The sequence below is a fragment of the Gossypium hirsutum genome, chromosome A01 (genome assembly GCF_007990345.1).
Source record: "Gossypium hirsutum isolate 1008001.06 chromosome A01, Gossypium_hirsutum_v2.1, whole genome shotgun sequence".
Taxonomy (NCBI): domain Eukaryota; kingdom Viridiplantae; phylum Streptophyta; class Magnoliopsida; order Malvales; family Malvaceae; genus Gossypium; species Gossypium hirsutum.
The window spans coordinates 95,699,993-95,713,174 of record NC_053424.1 but is presented as its reverse complement, the minus strand read 5'-3'; positions in this window follow the sequence as shown (position 1 = coordinate 95,713,174).

The window sequence follows — 13,182 nt, the reverse complement described above, 5'->3', positions numbered from 1 at the left end:
TCATGTATGAGCTTTGAAGAGCTCAAAACGATTAAAATAGTGCAGGTGCACTATCTAGGGGTCTATGTATCGGTACCTAGTCCTTGTACTATAGCATTTTAGCTACTGACTTATTCTAGTTCAATACCTAAGGCATGAGTACCAAACCTTGGACCCTTATAGTTGAAAAATGACCCTAAAATAGTTGAAAATCATGCCAAAACATGTCTATATCATTTCTATATATTCCAAAGCATAAACGATCCAAAATCAATTTTCAAAACTCATTTAAAATCAAAATATAAGGCATAAACACTTTCAGTCAAATAATGGAATAAAACTCTATTAAATACATTAAAATGACTGGAATTTCAACTCAAATTTTACAAATGTTATATTAAAATTAAGTCCTTACGTAGATGCCAAAGTTTTCATACAATAACAACAAATATAAATACTATACAACCTCAAGTGAAATGTGATTTGAAGCTCCCAAGCTTGGGCATTATTCTTCTTGTCAAATCCGTTACCTGCTCACTTTAAACAACTAATATGTGAGTTTAAAAAGCTCAATGAGTACTCATGGATAAACCTACTTCACCATTTCTTATAGCTTATGTTGAGTCTTATTCCAATTATGAAATTACACTTTCTATATGTTGTTTATCAAAAGAACATAGACTCCCTTCACTTATAAAATCATTCATTAGGACTAAGGCATTTAAGTATGTTTTGAAATAATTAGTCACCTTATGCGCTTATGGTGGTTACCAATATATTACTTCTCTTTTTTTTTTCTCACTTGTTAGGCATTCATTTAATTAATTTACGAGTTATTCTTTTCTTCACTCACTTTTAGGTCCACTTGCATTCCCTTAATCAATCTTTTCACATTTGACTAAATTACCTCATACATGTTCATTTATCACATAACATATTTATAATATTTTCATTGACACTAATAAACACTTAGCACATATCACTTTTGTTTTGATTATAGCAAAACACATTCACTTATGGTTTTTATTAGCCAATTTTAAGCACTTCGTGTAACACCCCCTACCCGTATCCATCGCCGGAATAGAGTACGAGGCATTACCGAGGAGTACAAAACACTTATAGATAATTTAAATATATTTTCATAACAACTTGTCTCGATTTTATACTATTTCATATTTAAGCTTTACTCACCAAAGTATTTGAAATATCATCTTTATGCAAATAGCACACATGAGGTACATAATTCCATAATTAAGAATGAACACATTTATCAAACATATTCCACATTCATATATCAATGTCTCACATTTCCATATATCAATAACCATCATTTTTCTTGTTTTTCAGATAATTATGTGTAACCATTGATAAGCATGCAATTCACTGTTTCTTCCTGTTAATCACAATTTCAAATGACAAATTCGTGTGAATGAGCTCAATAATAATAATGATAACATTACTTACATTTCTTTTTCCACACGTTACATTTACGACTTACCAACTTGTCCATTCAAGGAATGACTTACAGATTTGAGTACATCATGATCTGAAGCCCGAAGTCTAGGTGAAGCACATAAGTGCTAAATGGAAGCCTGAAGGCTAACTGAAGCACATAAGTGTTAAACGGAAGCCCGAAGGCTAACTGAAGCTCATCAGAGCTGAACTGAAACCCCAAAAGGGTTGACTGAAACTCATATGAGTTAACGGAAGCTCATAAGAGCTAAACGGAAAGCAAACACGAGAATTCGCAACAAATGCTGAATCTCGGTTTACTTGGGTAATTTATCGTCAATTCATCTTTTTCACTGAAAGATCATACTCGTTTCCTGCGTTCCGTTCCTTCGAAATTCTCAGTTCAATTTCATAACTTTTGTACATAATTTACTTATCTTCAACAATTAACATACATAAATATTAATCACCATTCATAAAATAATATTGAAATTTAATAATATTAACAAATGGTCACTAAATTTAGTTATATAAATTCACAAATTCGATTTTTGTATTATAGCGATAATTATAATTTCATAATAAATATTCCAAATAAAACATTTTATCGTTTCTAATTCAACACTTATCGATTATAATCGGGCATGTAATCAATTTATACACGAGTCATTCATATATTTTTCCTCCTCCTCCTCTCCATCCACATCCTTGGTATAATAACACACTTGTAAGTAACCTTATCCATAATTTTCACTAATTACTTATGTGAATATTCAAGCTATCCACCTGTGTCAAAGTCACTAAATTATTTATATCTGAAGCTACGAAACTCCAAATCAAGATCCGCTAATTTTCCCTAAAACTAGATTCACATATCTTCTTACTATAAAATTTTCATGATTTTTGGTTGGGCCAATTAATACAGTTTATTCATTGAAGTCTCCCCTGTTCTGCTGTCTAACAATTCCGACCCTTCTTCACTAAAAATTAATTATCTCCTCGTATAGGATTTGAATGATATTTCTGTTTGTTTCTCTTGAAAATAGACTCATTCAGGATTCTAAATATATAAATTTAATCCCATAATTATTTTTATCCAATTTTTATGATTTTACAAATTTAGAACAAGGGAACCCGAAATCATTCTGACCTTGTCTCACAAAATTTATCATATCTCATGATTTACAATTTCATTGCTTACATCATTTCTTCTATAAGAAACTAGACTCAATAAGCTTTAATTTCATATTTTATTCATCCTCTAATTATATTTATAAAATTTTTGATGATTTTTCAAAGTTAGACTACTGCTGCAGTCCAAAACAGTTTTAGTGCAAAATGTTGATTTCCATTTTGCCCCAAATTTCACAATTCATACAATTCAGTCCTTGCTCAATTAACCCCTCAATTAAGATAATTTTCTCAATTAATAATTTTCCTAAACATTATAAGTTATTTCATAACTATTGAAATTTAGAATTTCCACATAAAACTCTAACTTCAAACTCTTTTACAATTGGGTCCCAAACATTCACTTTCTATTCAATTCTTTCAATAAAATCAACATATAAACAATTTAAAGCTCTAATTCCATGCCAAATAATCATATACTTCCAGAACATATGCATAGAAACTTTCAGTTTCTTTCATAGAATCAAAAACTAATGAATTCAACAAGTGGCCTATTTGTAAAAGTCACTAAAACAGAAAAATTTCAAGAAATAATCAAGAATTGAACTTACTTGAAGTAAAGTAAAAATATTAAAAACCAGCTTAATATAACTCTTCCATGGCGTTTTTCTGATGAGAATGCAGAAAAATAAAGAGAAATCTAGATAATTCCACTTTAGTCCTAGCTTTATTAAGTAAATTTTGCAATTTTCTAATTTTGCCCTTAATTCTCCTTATTTTCTTGCTGATTTCATGCCCTTGCCGTCCAGCCCAAATAGACCTTGGGTCTATTTTCCTTTTAAACCCTCTTTCTTTTATCAATTAAGCTATTTAAATCATTTCTCACAATTTTGCATTTGATACAATTTAGTCCTTTTTGTTCAATTAACTATCAGAACTTTAAAATTTCTTGACGAAACTTTAATACTAACATATTAACAATCCATAAATATTTATAAAAATATTTATGGCTCGATTTAAAATTTCCGAGGTCTCGATACCTCATTTTCGATTCTAATTATTTTAATATTTATTTTTAGTACACTATTCACTATTTCAAAATTTTTCCTAACTTCACATTTAACTTATACTCACTAAGTTAATAATATTTCCTACTCATTTGTCGAATTTAGTGATCTCGAATCACTGTTCTGACACCATTGAAAATTAGACTGTTACACTTCGCCTTAAGCAAACCTTAGTATAATAAGACTTGAAGATTTGGGATTCCAGCTGAACAGTATATACTTGTTGCACTAAAGGTACAATCCAACCATCACATCAAACACTAGGGACCTCACTCTACATTTATGTGCAATTTCATAAGGCACATATAACTATCTTTCAAAAATTAATGTCTTCTAACACAAAACACACACAGTTGGCATCCCAATTTTAACTATCTTTAACAAATTAATGTCTTCTAACACAAAGCACATACAGTTGGCATCCCAATTTTACTTTCACTATTTCATTAAGCTTACAAGGGCATTTCTCTTAAAAGATTATTTATTGCATTACAAAATCCATGTTACATATCATCTCCACATTGATATTCACATACACATATATATATACAAACATTTCCCATATTTCTATTTCCATGTTATAACATATCAAATTTATTATCTTAATTATAAATAATTCACATTTTCATTAATTCCATAATCATTTCAAATTTTTTACCTTGTATCAAATCTATCGACAATTTGTAGGAATTTGCAATTCATTATATACTTGGCCATAATGACATTATTCACACTTTTCATATTAATAGCCTGTATCATACATTTTCATACATACCAAATTATACTTATTGAAACTTTCAAGGAAACCAATTTTTTTGATAGAGTATCACTAGTTAACACTTAACTTATAACCAAGCACTTATCAAGCGACAATTATACAAATCATATATTCTTAATGCTTTAAGCTATGGAAATTTTCACAATTTCATTATATAATTAATTTCATATTTATTATAAAATTTTCATCAATTCCTAAATACATTAGCATAGGTAAGTAAGGGTATCCAAGAGTACTTATCTCTTAAATTCATTTTCACTCAATTTTACACTGCCAAATACTTTAATCCAACCTCTAACAAGCTTGAAACTCCATCACTCAATATTTCCTCATTTTTTTCGTACACTAAAAATATATCAAAAATTAATATCCAAGCCTCTCAAGTTTTTTGTCACACCCGAAAAAGTTAAAGCTTGAGTTGCAATGGTAACTTTGGTTATTAAATTGAAAAGTTTTTTATTTGAGCGGGCTCTAATGTAAATAAGAGCAATTTGCGAATTGGTTGATAAAAATGTTGGATTTCAACCTTTAGGTCCATTACTTTGATCTAGAAATCTTCTTAGGGGGAGATGATAGAGGTATCTATATTTTGCTGTTGAATTGATTTTGGTGAAAAAAGTGTGAGAGGATTATATAAAAGAGAGACGTTATTCTCTGGTCCTATTCTTTCATTTTCTGTTCTTTCTTTATCTTTTTCTTTGGTTTGTTCTGAAAGAGAGAAGGGTTAATGAGCGTTATGCATGGATGGAAGAGACCGAAGTTCGAGTTTAAGAAATTAAAAAATTTCATAGGTAGTAATGTAACGCCTCAATCCCGAATCGATTCACCAGGTCTGTATTTCGGGTGTTAATTTACAAAGCTAAACCATTTACAAAAACAGTTTACAATTTCTCATTTCCTTAAGCATGTGATTTGAGATTTTAATTAAAAACTTATTGTAATGAAAATAAGGGAAGTAACTTAAAATAATCTTATTACAACAGAATTAATACAAATCCTTACAAATGGAAGTTTATTTAATACAGACTCAAAAGGAGTATTCCTAGACTATGCCACGTCTCCACTATATGTATAATATCCCTCTCTGCCACCACTTTGGCGTACTCTTGGCATTGTCCTTTCAGGCAAAGTCTCATCTCAAGTACCTAAAAAGTAGTAACAAATCCTGTGAGTACATGAGTACTTAGTGAGCTTAACATAATAATACCTTGATGGATACTTGAAATCTTATATGAACTATTGTGTCAATCATTTTTCTGCATCATTGATTTTGACGGATACCACTACAGTTTTATCACATTCTTATATGCTAGTTATCATGCTGTTGTCACATTCAATCTTCCTATCTAATCAAGTGAGGAATCATTCCAAAACTTCCCTAAATCTCTTGTCACATAGTAATTTCTTTACAGATATACCCTCCGAGTCCATTTCCAACAACCATGTCTTAACACATACTCTTATTTCAAATAGTTGTTCAATAATATTTATCACGAGCAGATACATAAATGTAGAACTAGATACCATCAATTTTGTCTTCAAACATATCCTAGTTTTACACTACATATACTTGTGCAAAAGAGTACTACTAGACCATTTAGACGAATTCCATATCGTATTATATCATAATCTCATAACTCAAGATAACACTAATTTAGATTCAGAATAATTCTAGAAGAAGATTCAATACCCTGCACTTTCCACATTTACAAATCATCATAACGGATACCCTTTTTAACATATAGATACACATATCTTTTTTCATAGAAACCTTTAAGACTTATTCACTCTTAACTTAGAACATATCAATACCTCCTTTTAGTCATATTTATTACAGAACTAAAAGAATTTACTCCTATCTTACCATAGAGACAAACATTTAGAATTAAATCGTACCAGGAATTCTTGAAAGTTCATGCCAAGTAGACCTAACAGAGCATGCCATATAGACAATCATATATAATATCTTAATTACTGTCCTAGGAGGCTTCATAGAACACATCAGAGGCAAACAAACGATATACTGAACATGCCATAAGTCTTTATTATAGAATACGCTATAAAGTAATCTAATCAGAGTACACCACAAAGGCGATCCATGCAGAGTACACCACAAAGGCTGACTATAACAACCCTAACCCATATCCGTCGCCAGAATAGGGTTACAAAGCATTACCAGAATACACAGATCAAATAAATAGATATTTCATTTAATACAGTATTCAAGTCAGAAATCAAACATAAAGTCCCTTATATGAACCCTCGAGGTCCAAAACATGCATTAGAAACAAGTCGAGACTAAACTGGGTACTCAAAATTTTTCACAAAATCTCATAATTTTTCCTAGGTACAGGGGTCACACGTCCGTGTGGTCAAGTCGTTTGGCTCACACGGCTAATGACACATGTGTCTCAGGCCATGTAACTCTCTGACTTGGGTCACACGGCCAAGCCACATGCCCATGTGCCAGGCCGTGTGATCAATTTTGAGCATTCTGTTTTGAGATTTTAAAGTTGTAGGGGACACACGGCCAGATTACACGCCCATGTGCTAGGTCGTGTGTTACACCCGCCCGTGTCTCTGCCCGTGTGGATAAAAATAGTCTATTTTCCAAGCCACATTTCTCACCCAATTTGTCTTCCTCTTACACCAATACTTTAACATATTCACAAGCCATTTTTAAAACAATTAATTCAAGTTAAAACCGAGTCTTATGCATGACATAGCATCACATACAAACCAATGTGCTCTTAAGCACCTCAAATAACACTATACCATCATGTAACCAAACATACAAAACTTACTTAATTTATCAAATTCACCTATATGAATTAATCATCGATATGCCAACATTATTTCTATCATTCAACCATTTAAGCACATACCGAACATGTTATAGCCTCATTTATACATATCAAAACATATTCATCACAAGCCATTCCAATGGCTAGTTATAACCCAAACATGTACATGCCAACATTGGCTAATTTACCTATACATGCCATTATAACCATAATTAATTTATCATATATATGAAGACGGGCTGATGGATAGTGTGAGTGATCTCCACCTAGCTTCCAATCCAACGAGCTTCTGAATTACTATAACACATGGGAAAAATAAAATAGAGTAAGCATGGAATGCTTAGTAAGTTCATATAACATGGTAAGTAACTTACCATATATTTATGTTCAAAATAAACATGCAAGACACTATCAACCAATTTGGTCACAAGCCCTAAACACATATCCTAATCATGTTAGTCAAGTAATCACATATAATAGTCCTTAATCATGGATGAACAAAGTCATCAAGAAAATTCCACATTCCAGTAACAACCAATTCATGCATCATTATATTAGGTAATATCATTTCCATGTACTTCATGTACATACGAGTAATAGTTCATTTCTAAATCATACTATCTCATATAAACATCAAGAAACATGTATAGACTCAACAATAACCAAATTCTCATATACATATACTTTCCTCATAATGAATTCATATAACATATACAAATCATACCCATGTATTTCAAGTACATTTTTATAATATTTCGTCTCAAGTTCAAATTATTTCATATCAGGATTTTGCCCATTAAATCAATTAAAATATCAATGGAAACCCGAGAAGTATAGTCGAGGTGTACAAATCTACAATCATAGATGAACATATTCATCCAACACATTCCTTGTTCAAATATCATCATCTCATACTTCTATATATCATGTATCATCATTTTCATGTATTTTAGGAAGATACGAATAATAATTCATTTCATGCTTATATTTTCTCATGTCTGGATCTTTCTCGTTGAATTTATTTGAAATATTGATGGATACACATGTAGTACACTTAAAGTCTACAAACTGTAATCCGTCAATTCATATTCAGGGGTACTCATTAGAGTACATAATTAGGAAGCAATCTCTCGAGCCATATAACAGGAAACTCACAAAGAACCATTAATTAGGAAGCTCACAAAAAGCCTATTAGGAAGCTTATCCGGGCTATATAACAGAAAGTTCATAAGAGCCATAATTAGGAAGTTCACAAAGAACTTTCAATTGGGAAGCTCACGAAGAGCTTATCGGGAAACTCATAAAGAGCCATGTAACGGGAAGTTCTGGATAGCTACATATTGGGAAGTTCAAGCAAGCCCTGTCGGGAAGCTTACAAAAAGCCAATTTAATAGGAAGCTCATGAAGAGCATATAATCGGGATGCTTATAAGAATTAAGGTGTGTCCATAACACATGTAGGACCATAACCTATCGGGACGCTCCGAAGAGCTATTAACGGGAAGCTCGCAAGAACCGTATAATGGGAAGCTCAAGAGGGCTTATAATGAGATGCTTGTAAGACTTGTGGTGTGTCTACAACATATACTGGACCACAACCAATACTGGAAATCCTGTATCCATCGACTTTCATTTATTCAAACGAGATTTGACATTTTTTCGGGCATTTTCGTATATGTAATTATTTCATATATTTATGACATTTATAAAATTCACATAAACACATTCAATTCTAGCATATAAATATACACAATTTAGTTACACGAACTTACCTCGACAAATGTTCGTGTACGTAAAATCTACTAATCTGACATTTTCTCTTTTCCTCATTCTAACTCTGAGTTTGGTCTATCTAAATCTATATGAATTAATTTAACACTAATTCATGTTCATTTCAATTCAATTCACATCTTAGGAAAAAAAATACTACTTTTCCCTTAAACTTTTAATTAATGACAATTTCATCCCAAGGCTCGAAAAATGAAATTCATGCAATTAAATCCTTATTCCAAGTCTAGCTTATTTTTACATGTAAAATTTACAGCCCATGTATTTTATAAAATTCAGAATTTTTCCATAAATTTTACAACTTTACAATTTAGTCCTAAAATCATAATTTCATCAAAGTTCACTTTACAAAAGTTGTTTATCTATCAAAAACCTTTCATATTCTACATAAATTTAAAAATTTAACATACTCATTCATGGAAAAATCCTAGTACTTTGATTACTTTACAAATTAATCCCCGAGATAGCTAAATTAAACTATTACAGTCTCGGAAACATGAAAATTACTGAAAATGGGACTTGAGTACTTACCCTATTAAGCGAAAATAGCTTGCTTGAGCTCACTTTCTCTTAGCTAGGGTTTCCATGGAAATAATTTGGAAAAGATGATGAAAAAGATGATATTTTCATTATTTAATTAATTATCATCTTTTATTTTTTTCACTTTCTAATTTCATCATTTTCTTTATTTTATTTTCCATGGATGAATCATCATCCTTAACCACTAAGCATTTTTAAATGGTCTATTTACCATATATGGACCTCCACTTTGAAGTTCTATAGCTATTTAATCCCTTTAGCTATTAGAACTCAACTTTTACATTGTGTGCAATTTGACCCTTTATCAAATTAAACATGTAATCGGTAAAATTTCTTTACGAAATTTTTATACGACATTACTATCATTCGATAGACCATAAAATAATATAAAAATAATTTTTCTTTCAAAATTGGATTTGTGGTCCCGAAACCACTGTTTTGATTTTTACCGAAAATGGGCTGTTACACTAACCGGATCCCACATAAGCATCCCAAAACTGTCGTGTTTGCGATATGAATTTGCCTAAACTCACATTGAGTGAGGTTTGCCCATCACCATCCTGGGACATGTAAAGAATCCCATTAGATAAAATGTCATTCAATAGTTCTTTTTCATAGCATGCCATAGCCATTGAATTTTTCCTTTAGAGTTCATATTAGAGTTCGTGTTTACTATCCCGACGAACTTCCTTATTTACTATCGCAGGTGACTCGACTCACTTTACAAACTCTACGAACTAGACACATCCCAAACCCAAGATTTCATAATTTCATAACATTCTTCATACATCCTATAGAACTTATTTTCAAATAGACTAACTTATATCTCAATCTAATCATAACTTTATTCCAATAGTTGTATAAGTATCATATTCATACTATACTATCCATGATTTTCAATTTCTAGTTTGATCACTTTCATATATATATACTTTTTTATGAACAATATACATGCAAGAGTCAGAGTAGAAACTCACTGACTGATTCTTACCTTTCCATATTGAACTTTACCTGTATACTTATCATTCAACTTCTTATTTCTGAAATACTTTGTACATATTATCTTTGCACATGCTACATCTTTCTTATGTTTTTCCCATTCACTAAATACTCAAAACTCATTACTATTTAAATTATTTAGTTGTACTGTTTAAATGTAAGATTCAGAATAGAGACTCACTTGATTCTCACTTATCGCAGTTCAAAACTCTAGATCCAGATAATCATCTCGAACCAACAACAACCACTACTTAGAAACATAATTTCACTATTACTAATCTTGTGCATACAAATTACTTATCATGTTAATCGTTGACAATATCATGCAAAAATCTTGTACTTACAGTCTTATTGTTCAATCACCACATACATATTTACTCATTCAGAACTTAACATGCAAAGCTGAAATACTCACTCTGATGTGAAGTAACCATTGATCATAAAAGAACCATAACTTCTAGATCATCGATGTAAGATACATTCAGGCTTAAGGAGTGTAACACCCCTAACTCGTAACCATCGCCGGAATAGGTTAAGAGGCATTATCGGACTCATAATACAGATCAGAACCATCAAATATCAAATATCCTATCATTTCAATAAACATAGATCATTCAAATTCAGCGTGAACTTTAAACGATCGTACGAAGTCTAAAACATGCTTTTAGGATTAATTCGATAACATATGAAAGTTTCAGAACTTATAAAAATTTTCAACTTTTAAAAGGTCACACGCCCGTGTGAACAGGCCGTGTGCCTTACGCGGTCTTAGACACGCCCGTGTGTCTAAGTCGTGGCAAAACAAGGCTTAGCTACTGACTTGATCACACTGTAACACCCCTTACCTGTACCCGAGACCTAGACCAGGTACAAGGCATTACCAGACACATACTTGGATATTTTCGGGAAATACGGGTTATAAAATTTTGTTCCAATTTGAACCCAATCAAACAACATCTTAGTGTCCCTATTATGGGCCTACGAGGCCCAAAACATACATCGAGAATGGTCTGAGATTAAACCTAGAACTTAAAGAAGTTCCTGGAAAATTTTCTAGGTTAAGCCTCATATGCCCGTGTGAAGGCAATGCACACACCCGTGTGTTTTGGGACACGTCCGTGTCCCCCACCCTTGTGGACTTTATTGAATTTATTTCTCATTTCGAACCTACAGGGGTTTTCACACGCCAAGCACATGCCCGTGTCCCTAGCCTGTGTCCTTCACAGGACCTAGACATGCCCGTGTGGTCGCCTGTGTCTAAAAACTCGAGCATTTTTTTTATGACATATGCATGCATTTAGGGGCACACGGCTAAGACACATGCTAGTGTGCTAGGCAGTGCCCTCCACAAGGTTGAAACACACGGTCGTGTCTTTACCCGTGTGTTTACTACCATGCATTCTGACTTAAAAATTTTAGGTGCAGGGGACACACAGATGGACTACACGCCCGTGTGTCTACCCGTGTGGACCTTGTTAGGTTATTTTCCAAGCCTTTGGTCACCCTATAATGTTCATACCCACTTATAGTTTTCAATAACACTTAACATGGTTTAATTACACTCTTAAATAACCTTAATATACCTCATTGCATGTAAACCTCATCTTATCGATTTTATACATGCTAGGTTATCCCCTTTATATTAAAGATTTCTATGACTTGTAACTCAATTAAGCTTGCCTCATTATCTTAACTCATTGCCAAATTATGGCCTAACTACCCCATGTTATTTGGTTATATTACATATGATTAATTGTAACACACCATATTTAATCATCACAAGAACATTTGGACATTAACATGCACAAATTTGTAGGTCATAACCTACATCAAAATGAACCAATTCCCATGGCCATATACAAGTGAATATGTATACTTTTATAAGCCTTCATGTTGGCTAATCAAATGACACATATAACAAAATAACAAAAGCCCTATACATGCTATTGAATAAAATAAAAGTATCTATATACCAAAGTTAGACAAGATGATAGTGTGTTGATTCTTCAACTGTCTTCCAACCTTTACGAGTCCTCGAGCTCTGTAAGACAGGGAAAAGAGAGGGGTGAGCATTTACATGCTTATTAAGCTCAAATAACTGGAAAGTAAACTTACCAATTAGTTAGCATACATCCATATTAGACAATGAAACCAACAAGCATGAATTAGTTTTCCCTATCGCATTCACTCAATTAACAAGTTAGTCTCATAACAATAGATCATATAATTTTGTCTTAAATGAGCTCATCATTCAACATTTTCATTTTTATAACTCATGTTAATCCCGTTGAGTTTCTTGAAAATCTCGATGGATTTTCCATTTACCGTCAAGTCATTAGAGCGATTATCTCATGTACGCGCTCCCGCAAACCTCAAATCTTACAGCGGGATTACCAGTCCAGGCTAAATCCCCCGTAATATCATCTTATAGGGTGATGTCAAGATTATCAATCCAAGCTAAATCTCTTGTGGCGACAAACACCCAAAATGAGCTGAGATCTGAATTACCAATCCAGGCTAAATTCAGACCCTAGTCGGATTACCTGTTTGGGATAAATCCATTATGCACATGTATTCTTTAGGAGGCTCGATCACTCAAGGAACACCCATCTGGGCTAGATCCTTTCTATATTTGAGATTAACAG